The sequence below is a fragment of the Cynara cardunculus genome, assembly GCF_001531365.2.
Source record: "Cynara cardunculus var. scolymus isolate 2C chromosome LG 17, CcrdV1, whole genome shotgun sequence".
Lineage (NCBI taxonomy): Eukaryota > Viridiplantae > Streptophyta > Magnoliopsida > Asterales > Asteraceae > Cynara > Cynara cardunculus.
In genome coordinates this window covers 4,672,654-4,683,294 of record NC_037544.1, presented here as the reverse complement: position 1 = coordinate 4,683,294, position 10,641 = coordinate 4,672,654, and the positions used below count along the sequence as shown (strand labels likewise).

General features: G+C 31.4%; 1 long non-coding RNA gene, 1 other non-coding gene and 1 pseudogene across 2 annotated transcripts; 1 reads left to right on the top strand and 2 right to left on the bottom strand.

Annotated features, from left to right (window-relative positions):
• The first annotated feature begins 2,472 nt into the window (after positions 1-2,472).
• LOC112500508 lies at positions 2,473-4,978 on the top strand (annotated as a pseudogene).
• A 632-nt stretch (positions 4,979-5,610) lies between these two features.
• On the bottom strand, positions 5,611-8,971 carry LOC112500538. The gene is made up of 2 exons (XR_003067357.1): positions 8,863-8,971; positions 5,611-5,994 (listed from the first exon to the last, which is right to left on the bottom strand). It is a non-coding gene; the product is annotated as an uncharacterized LOC112500538 (long non-coding RNA).
• On the bottom strand, positions 8,679-8,768 carry LOC112501322. Its single transcript, XR_003067457.1, has one exon. It is a non-coding gene; the product is annotated as a small nucleolar RNA U30 (small nucleolar RNA).
• Positions 8,972-10,641: the final 1,670 nt, after the last annotated feature.

The window sequence follows — 10,641 nt, the reverse complement described above, 5'->3', positions numbered from 1 at the left end:
ACTTACTTATAGGACTTAGTTTATAGGACCAAAAAAATAAAGTGTCTTATCTAAATGCGTTGTAATAAGTTTATATGACGTTTTTGACATCGTAATTAGTTGTTTAGGACACTTTTAATATAAAGCATGTCATTAGCAACTTTATAAAACACTATTTGAAAATTTGTCCTATGAAAACAAATGTCCTATAAAAAATTGAGTTTATATGACACTTTCTCAAAAGTGTTCTATAAAGTTGCTAATGCTACACTTTGTATTAAAAATGTTCTAAAAAACTTGTTAAGACGCCCGAAAGTGTCATATAAACTTATTACAACACCTTTGGATAAGACGCTTTATATTTTGGTCATATTTTGGTCTATTGGGACGTTTTTCTTTTATTTAATATGTTAGGAGGTCATGGATAGGCTTGTAGAGAGAAATGCCAACCTGCCCTCCCAAACCTGCAAACAACCAAATTAAACCAAATCCGCCAACCCTCTAAATCGCAAACCGTTAAACTAGCAATTAGTAGGTTTGAAATTGGGTTATATGTAACTCAATCAAACCCAGCCAAATCCATCACCCAACGCTAATAAATGATTTCAATAAATTTTTATTTATCACTACTAGAAAACGAAGTATCAGCTACGGAAATTAGCGATGGAAAAAATCTCTCGCTGATTAATGAGGGAATGACCAAAAACCACTTCCCTTGCTGATTCGTATCTTCCCTCGCTGATCCATTTGAGTTGGTTAGTTTTAATGTGTTTATGGTTTTGGTACGTTATTTTATGGCCAAGTTTTGTATAAATAAATATAGGAATTATAAATAAATATAGGAATTATGTAATTATAAATTATTTTTTTCTAAATCAATATAAAATTTTAATTTTTACTTACATAGTCTGAGCATTATTTTTGGTTTTGGTCATTTAGGGAGCACTATTTTCTCTAAAAAAAATTCTACATTTATGCATTATATGACATAATTCTAATAATAACAAAAAAATTTGATTAAAATATGCATACAAGTGTGTGAAAGTAAGCAAGGATTTAGGATTTAGGGTTTAGATTTTAGGTTTTAGGGTCTAGGGTCTAGAGTCTAGGGTTTATGGATATAAATATGTATATATAGGGGGTCATTCAAGGGAGAACTTAGTAATTGTGATAACTGTAAGATCTAATATCAACCATAAATCAAATGATAAATTAGAAAATTAATAATTTTTGGTAATTTTGACTTAAATTTTTAATTAAAGGTATTTTAGAAATCTTATATCTCTTCTCTCCTCTCTCCTTTCTCCTTTCTCCGACGAACCTTATTCCATCGAGCACCATGCGAATACAAGATACACAATGTGATACCTAAAAAACATCTTCAATGTTAAAAAAATACATACAAACGATCCTTATTTTATGCCCAAGATACTAACAATATGCACATTGTGATAGCCATTGTATACACTTTTTGATACTCATTGTATACATGTTGATACATACCGTGACACCCTTTGTTTACAACATCAATGTTGTGATATCCAATGTGATACTTATTGTATACAAGTTCATACTCCATTGTTTACAACATGTTCACTATATCAAATCTTAATTTTGGTAATACAAAATGAGAATATGAAGAGAGAGTTGTGAAATATAGAGCGAAAGTTGTTAAATAATTTAATTAGATACAAAATAATAATATCAAATTACTAATTTAACCTTTTACTTATTTTAAGAACTAATATTAATTATTTTAGATGATTGGCTCACATCAGATCTCGCAGTCATCACAAACGATGTTAAACAAAGCATTCAGGCTCATAGATCTTACAAATTTTGGAGTTCTCAAATGATTAAGCCTATATATATGCCAAAAAGATTCAAGATTTACATTGTCAATCGAGTACATGTGAGACAAATATATGTTAATATATATATATATATGTGTGTGTGTGTGTGTGTGTGTGTGTATATATATAGGTGGAGGTTCAAATGAGAACACCTCCATTTTATGAGGACGCGAGAACAACCTTATCACATGTGATAATACGCGTGAGGGGACCCTGTGATGTGCGGACGAGGTGTTCTACTATTTAGACCAGGCCAAAGGTTGTTTGCGTCTATGATTTAGCATCACATATGATAATGTTGATGGATTATAGTATCATGTCCACAACACTCTTATCGCATGTGATAATACTTGTGATGGGACTCAGTGGTGCAAGGGCGACTTGGCCTGCAACCAAGATCGCATCGAAAATCGCCTGCGTCTCTGATTTAGTATCACATGTGATTGTCTATAGTAAAATGGTGTTTTCGTATTCTTGTAAAATGAAGACTCCATAATATTATATATATATATATATATATATATAATATAAACTCAACTTTGTAATATCATAAGAGAATATGGGTTTGAGAAGAGAGATTTCTTATTCCTATTTATAATAAGATTTCTCTATGAATGCTAAACTCTGTTTCAAGAGAGACATGGGATTCTTCTTTACCATCTTAACTCGTCTTCTTCATGGAGTCATGAAACTTGCAGGTTTAACACCCCAAACCCTAAAATTAGACCCCGACACCCTCATGAACATATGGGTTCCAAAACAGACCATCGTCAAGCAGCATGATGGAAAAGGCAAACCCTTATACGTACCACCCAAGAAGCCTGCTGTACTCCTCCTCCACTGTTTCGCCATGGATGGTATCTTCCTATGGTTTCCCCAAGTCTTGGCCTTAACCGCTAAATACTCGGTCTACGTGCCTGACCTTCTGTTCTTCGGTGGCTCAACCAGTGGACGTTCCAGGCCGAGTTTTTGGCGAAAGGGATGGAGATTCTTGGAGTGCAGAAGGTGACAGTGGTGGGGTTAAGCTATGGAGGGATGGTTGGTTTTGAAATGGCTAAGTTGTACCCAAACTTGGTTCAGTCGATGGTGGTGTCGTCGACTGTTGTAGAGTTAACCGAGTCGCTTAGCCGTGAGTCGTGCAAGCGGTTCGATGGTTCAAGTTGGACGGAGCTTTTGTTGCCGGACACTGTAGAGGGTTTCAAAAGGATGCTTACTGTTGGTGCTCATAAACTCCCATGGCTTCCTAATTTTATTTATCGTGGAATTTTGGAGGTATTCTCAAATCCCAACTCTACGTATAATCATGTGAAAATATATTATTGTTTTATTAAATAAATAAATTAAATACATTTATATTAACAGAAATAATGATGTGTATATTTATATGCGATAAATAGAACAAATAAACTCATACCCTTCTCACCTTCGGTGAGATTTGAACTATTAACCTCCTAGGAGACCAATGACTCATGTACCACTAGGCCAAAAGCCCTTTTGTGATGTGTTTATTCACACAAACCCTGTAGAAATGTTTTCTTGTTATTGATTTCGTGTTATTTTTAATTAAACTTGTAGACAATGTTTAATAACCGAAGGGAGAGAAGTGAACTCTTGAAAGCTATGGTTGTTCCCGACAAGGATGCGATAACGGATACCAACTACTCTCAGGTTGTTAAATTTATACCAAGATTATAATCATGTTATATACACACACACACACACACGTCGTTATTGTTATGTTTAACGTTGTTATAGCATATCCAACCGACCAATATAGAGCCAACAAATTTACGTTTTGGCATGGGGGACCGCCAAATACGAGGTGGCTTTTTCTTATTAATCTGGATATCCAACCTGCTATGCTAGCTGACTAATCTTAGGTATATTCATGGTTGGCAAAATTTTGTATCTGGTGAATTTTGGTGTTTTTTAATTAGTGTGTAGTCGGGAATAGAAATAGATTTTAGTGTTTTTTGTGGCGTAGGTTGGATATGGTCTTACGTTGGAGTCATAAATCAGATAGAGTTCGACCATTTTCTTTATTAATTATACATGTGAAAACTTTTTTTTGGGTAACCGTAGGTTTCCAAGCCACACTACAAAAAATCGGGTTTATAGGACATTCTTAAATTCTAAGTGTCATAATAGACCTCTTAATAGTACTTAGTTTATATGACCAAAAAAATAAAGTATCTTATCTAAAGGTGTTGTAATAAGTTTATATGACGTTTTTTGACGTCGTAATAAGTTTTTTATGACACTTTTAATATAAAGTGTCCTATTATCAACTTTATAGGACACTGTTTGAAAATTTGTCCTATAAAAACAAGTGTCTTATAAAAAATTGAGTTTATAGGACACTTTTGAGAAAGTGTCCTATAAAGTTGTTAATACAACACTTTGTATGAAAAATGTTCCAAAAAACTTGTTAAGACGCCCAAAAGCGTCATATAAATTTATTGCAACACCTTTAGATATGACACTTTATATTTCAGTCATATAAATTAAGTCTTATAAAGAGGTCTATTGGGACACTTAGAGATTGGAGGTGTCCTATAAACTCAATTGTGTTGTAGTGCCAGTTTACACTCATCGACTAATCCTCGGATGACCACGAATCACCTGGAGTCATCACATGTGAACCTCCATAGCCACAAGTTTTGGTAGCGCCTGTATCATGCTCTTTTGTGTGGCTTTTATGATTAGGAGTCTAATTGATAATAATTTCATGTATTCTCACATTTAATGGTGGTTTATTGCATCGATATACGTTGGATTCTTATGTTGTTGATTAGAAATCTAATGAATTTCGTGTATTCTCACATTTAATGGAGGTTTATTGTATCTTAGAGGATTCTTATGTTGTGGGGTGAGAACGACAAGATCTTCAATCTTGAGATTGCGAACACCATGAAAACGTAAGATCCCAAAATCTTCGTGTTTCTTTAGTTAATTTAATATTGTAATTGAGTATGCGTGGTTGGATATATGTAGACGATTGGGAGCAAAAACAACGTTAGAGTCCATAAAGAACGTTGGCCATCTTCTATCGTTGGAACAGCCATTTGCCTACAATCGGCGTCTCAAACATTTTCTTGCAAGTTCCATGTATAATTGAGCGTTGAACACTCAATAGGAACTTTGGTGGTATCGGAATGTATCGTATGATTCGAATGATCGAAATAAAGTCTGAATTTTGAAGTAAACTATGTTCCCTTCATAAACCAGTTAGGTTCACCGGCTAAGGCCTTAAGTTGGTATGTATGATCAACGTCATCTAGAACAACAATAACCTTTTTACTAGGAATATTCTTTTTCGTCATGTTTTTTTCCGTCAAAAACACCGGTTACAGTGATACCTTAATCATTCAAGACATCTTTAAGGACTTGTTGCAAACACTTTAAACTTAAGGGGGGACTTTGAAACTTTCCAATCATTCTCAACAAAGCTGATACCTTCGAACTTATTGTATATTTGATCGAAAAGAGCTCTTGCCAAAGTTGGCTTCCCAATACCTCTCATCCCCGTGATTCCTTTCATGCAAAACTCATCAGGAAAAGAGTTTAGAGATGAGACCACATCATTTATCTGGGTCCTCGCGCCTATGAAACTGTTCATCAGTGCGCTGTGATGGAATGCAACTTTAATGAAATCTCCTTGACAGCTATTTTGATAAATTCAACTTCATGCATGTGTGTTAAAGAAGAATCAATTAGTTTTCTCAAACTCTCATATATATGAATAATTACGTTTATATTTACAAAATACAAACATATAAGAAGTAATTATGGAGTCACATATATAATCATATTTCAGTTTAATATTTGAGAAGAGTACTCAAGTTCGAGTTGGAGTTTGATGACAATAAAACATGAAAAGAAACAAACGAAGAATTACCCATCAGTAGTTGTCCTAAATGGCCCACTTTGATTGCGGACTTCATTGTGTTTCACATCATAAAAGATAGGGTAAACAGTCTTGTCTTCTCTCAGTGTGCGTCTTTTGGCACTCCATAGTCTTGACAAGCTCATCCAAGCACCAAGATGAAAATGCGTAGAATATCGAGTCTTCGATGGCTTCAATGAGCTCCTTACTGATATTTTTGCCTTTCTCGAGGTTCTTGTTGTCCTTGTAAGTTTCAATGTTCTTTAGTTTAAGAGCCTGAAAAAGATGATCAGTGAATGTCTTACGAGCGTCTACACCTTTACAACTCAAAATACATCACACTTAATGCAGGGGCACTTGTTATGTTTGTATTGTTAGCACAAATTGGCTCTTAATCCGTCAACCTTGCAAATTTGTTGCAACAATTTACCAAGATCGTATAATGCTCTTTGTTTTCAGTTCTACGTCACATACAACTTCTGTTTACATGTTTTGATTGTTTACTGTATTAAACACCTTCAACACGAGAATGACACAACTGGTTGGATTTAGGGTTCAATTCATATGAATCCATGCGTAATGTAAAAAACCATACCTTGAATAGCATACAACCGCAACATTTTTAGTATTTGTCTCTAAATGCAATATCTCCAAACTGTTCTTGAAATGACATCTACAGAAAGATGATAATATCCTAAACAAATAAAATGAAGCATGATTGAAGAAATAGACATGCACCAAGTTAATACCACTAGTTGATTCATGTCGAGAATAAGAAAGCATTTGATCTACTTAACACGTGCTAGTTCTAAGTAATCCTAAAAAGTTGGGGAGAATATAGGGCAAAAGAGTTATGCACCTCCATTTTCAGCCCCCTCGCCATTTTTATATCATGTTTTTAGCAAAATGTCGTGTACTTATTAGCTACGTACGTTTCTTGCAGTTTTGGATTCTTGAAGACAAGTTTGTTTCTAATTAGTTTAAAACTTAACATTTAAAATTAATTTGGTAAGCAAAAAAGCAACCAATTTGATATTCAAATATCTAAGTTAACTTTTTTTAGACCATAACTCAATGTAGGTAATCGAAAACTAATTTCTCATAGCCAATTTGGGAGCATCTTATTACCTCTTAATAACATATTAGAGTTCGAGAGAGCGGCAAAGAAAGTATGAGGATCCATAGGATTCAGTTCACCTCTTAATAGTTCCATTAAGAGGCAACTTTTGAATCGTTAAAAGGTTAATCTTGTTTGGCAACAACAAAGTCTGCCTCTTAATGGTTCTAAAACCCTCCGAATGATTTTGTATCATAAATCTCCCTTAACCATTAAAAGCTCTAATTTCATTGTACACAATTACCAAACAATTATATTTCATTTTACACTATATCATGAGAGCTTCTTAATCATTCTACCTACTAAATCATTCTGCACCAAACCATTCAACAATTACCAAACAACCCCTTAAGATTTGTGCATCCAGACTTCGGGAAATTAACTCAAGACTGGAACTCTAGTCTATAAAGTTGGATTTATGGACTATGCGTCCAGACTTGTGGTTTGTGAAATTGACCAAGTCTGTAAGAGTGGTCGTCCTCATTTATCAGGTAAGACTCTCTGTCCTTGTCTCGAACATTTCCTCACTTATTCCTCGTTTTATATGTATTTTCATATTTTGTTTAACCTGAGGTTAAATAATCTTCAATTTTTCATAGTATGGGACTGTGTCAAATGATCAAAATAAAGTCTGAATTCTGAAGTAAATTATATTCCTTTTATATTTAAATACAATTTTGAATTCTACAAAAACAAAACACAATAACTGATATACTTATGACTACATTCTTAGACAAGTTTTTCAGCTTTACCATTAAGAAATTTTTGAACTAGCTAATAATGATACCACATCAAATAAGCTAATAAAATAGATAGAATACATTTTTTCATACAAAAACTAAAAAATTCCTTATTATTGGTACAACACCATAATAAATTAATAAGTTAAAAGAAACCAGAGAGTTGTTTTTTTACCTATTAATAGTTACATTAAGAGACAACCTTTATATCATTAAAATGTAACTCTTGTTTGGCAAAAATAGTCAGACTCTTAATAGTTCTAAAAGACTCTGAATGATTTTATTTTGTGGATCTCCTTTAACCATTAATAACACTAATCTCATTGTATATAATTACCACACAATTATATTTTATTTTGCACCATATCATAAAGAGTCTTTTAATCAACAATTATGAAATAGAACCTAACTTAAGTTCCTTGCTGACAAATTAAGGAAATCATGCTATTTGGCTTCAGATTTTGTAATTAGCAGCATGATTCCATTGCTTACTAATTCTAGAACTTGAAATGGAAACATGAATCTATACATGTTAAGATCCTAAATTCAGAACAAGAATCTAAAATAAAACCTTCATCAATGGCAAAAATAGATCTACAATCAGCATTTGTTATCATACACAACACATTTATCAGAAGAGCGAAACTTGCAAACCATACAGTTCGGCGTACAAGCATTATACTTCTGTGATAATTTATGGGAAGACTTTTACAAAGCGCAAGGTGGATCTGACAACAGAAACACCTCATCTTCTTCCCCATCTCCGATAAAAATTGAATAATGAGAACTAAAAACAAATAATCGCGTAACACAAAAACCAAATTGACCACAAATCGTTTAACAACAGTTTTAAGATTTCTCTTTCTGTATAGAATGATAAAAAGAATTTAAGAATGTTTGATTCAACCTGGCCCTAAATTTATGTCGACAAACATGCCGATTCAACAAACCATTAGATCTTCCGTAATACACATGGAAAACTTATGATTTAAATGAAATAGCAGAAGATCACAAAGATACATATTATATACATCGATCGGTAGAATGTGTGACTGTGAGTGTGTGTGTTTATTGATAAAAAAGAGAGATGAATCAGAGATGATGCTCAGACGCTCTATAAAGAATGGATTAGAGAGTTTGTCCTCAGTAAATCATATCAGATTAACGAGATTATTAACATAATCATCATTGCATCTCCTCTCTTTTCTTCGATATCAAAATCACAAACATTCAAACTAAAATCAAATTATGCATAAAAATTAAAGACGAAAACAGTATCATTCATACCAGACGTTTGATGGACAAGGATTCTAATCGGAAAAGTAAAAGGGGATTAAGTTGAATCTGCAGAAACAGGTTAATGTGGCTGCCATATCTGCTAGAGCTTAAGCTGCGTTCGGTTATATATAAAAAAGAGACAGAGGTAGCTGAATACCCTAGGGCAATACCTTGGGCTTTCGATGCTAGGCCCAATCTGGTGAATAAAAAATTAAAGATAAAATGCACAAAATAGCAATCTACTTTCATAAATTTCTTTATTATAGGATTGTACTTTCAGTTTTTCTTATTACAGCAATATAATTTGAAAAATTTACCCATTATAACATTGGGTAACATTTTGATTTAAATTTACCCATTAAACTAAGTTTTCATGCCACCTCATTGTCCACGTAGGCTGTCCACATGTATTATAGTGATGTGACTTTCTTACTACATCATTGTACTTTCAAAATTATTTTATCATAACATTTACTAGTTCTTATTAAACACTGTATTTTTAATTTTAATTTTTAGATATTTTACATGTTATTTAATAAATGTATTAAAAATCTAAATTATTCATTAATATACCAATATCAATAAAACTAGTAGAACACAACTTATCTCGCTAACATTTTTAAAAAAAAATGTGTTTTTTGAAAAAAGGAAAATAATAATTGTTCTTTTTTTACCAAAAAATATTATCTTTTAAAGAATATATTATATTTGTTCAAAAACTTTTTACTTGACGTATAAATATATTAAATTAATTAGACTTTTTTAAATTATTTATTAATATAACAATATTAAAAAATTGTAGATAACAATTTATTTCGTTAATATTTTACAGAGAACTTCAAAAGATATGTATTTATTTGAACAACATAAAATAGAAAAAGTTATTTTTTTACAAACAAAATATATCTCGAAAATAATGTTTCATATTTATTTAAAAATATTTTACTCTAAGAATATTTAATTTGAATGCAACTTAATAAAAAAAAGTAAAAAAAAAAAGTTTTTTTAGATCATAGTAATGAAAAATGAAAATCACTAATAATAATTTGAAATAGATTTTTATTTTAATTTTAGTTAAGTCACCAATATGATGTGGCATCCACATCACCTCATTAAAGCTACACAAGCAAAAAAGTTAAAGGGTTAACCTGTTTAAAAGGTAATAGGTTACCCATTGTTATTATGGGTAGATTTTTAAAGTATAATACTTTAATAAAAAATAATTTAAAAGTACATTGCTGTAATAAAGAAAAACAAAAGTAGAATGCTATAATAAAAAAAATTATGAAAGTAAGTTGCTATTTCATGCATTTAACCCAAAAATTAATAATTTATCTATACTATATTATAAAGCATTTGATAAAAACTATAAAAAAATCATTTTTCATTCGTAAAGTACCGTTTATTAATCTATACTATATTATAAAGCATTTGACAAAAACTCTTAAAAACCACTTTTTATTCATAAAGTACTGTTTATTAATGCATATTACTTAAAACTCAAGATTGCAAATAGATTGTGCATACGTACAACTTATTAAAGCTACATATCTGAATTCGTGTAACTAACTGCAGATAAACATAATCAAATACAAGATAAACATCTCATTTTAAATATTAAAAATTTAAAATATAATTAGGATAATCATTGAGTTCTAACAAAATACTTAATTATTATCTTTATAGAATGTGATATAATTAAAACAAAAATAAATTATTTTGTTATTAAACTTAAATTAAATTATAATAAATTAAAAAAATTACATAAAAAATAAGAACTTTTAAATA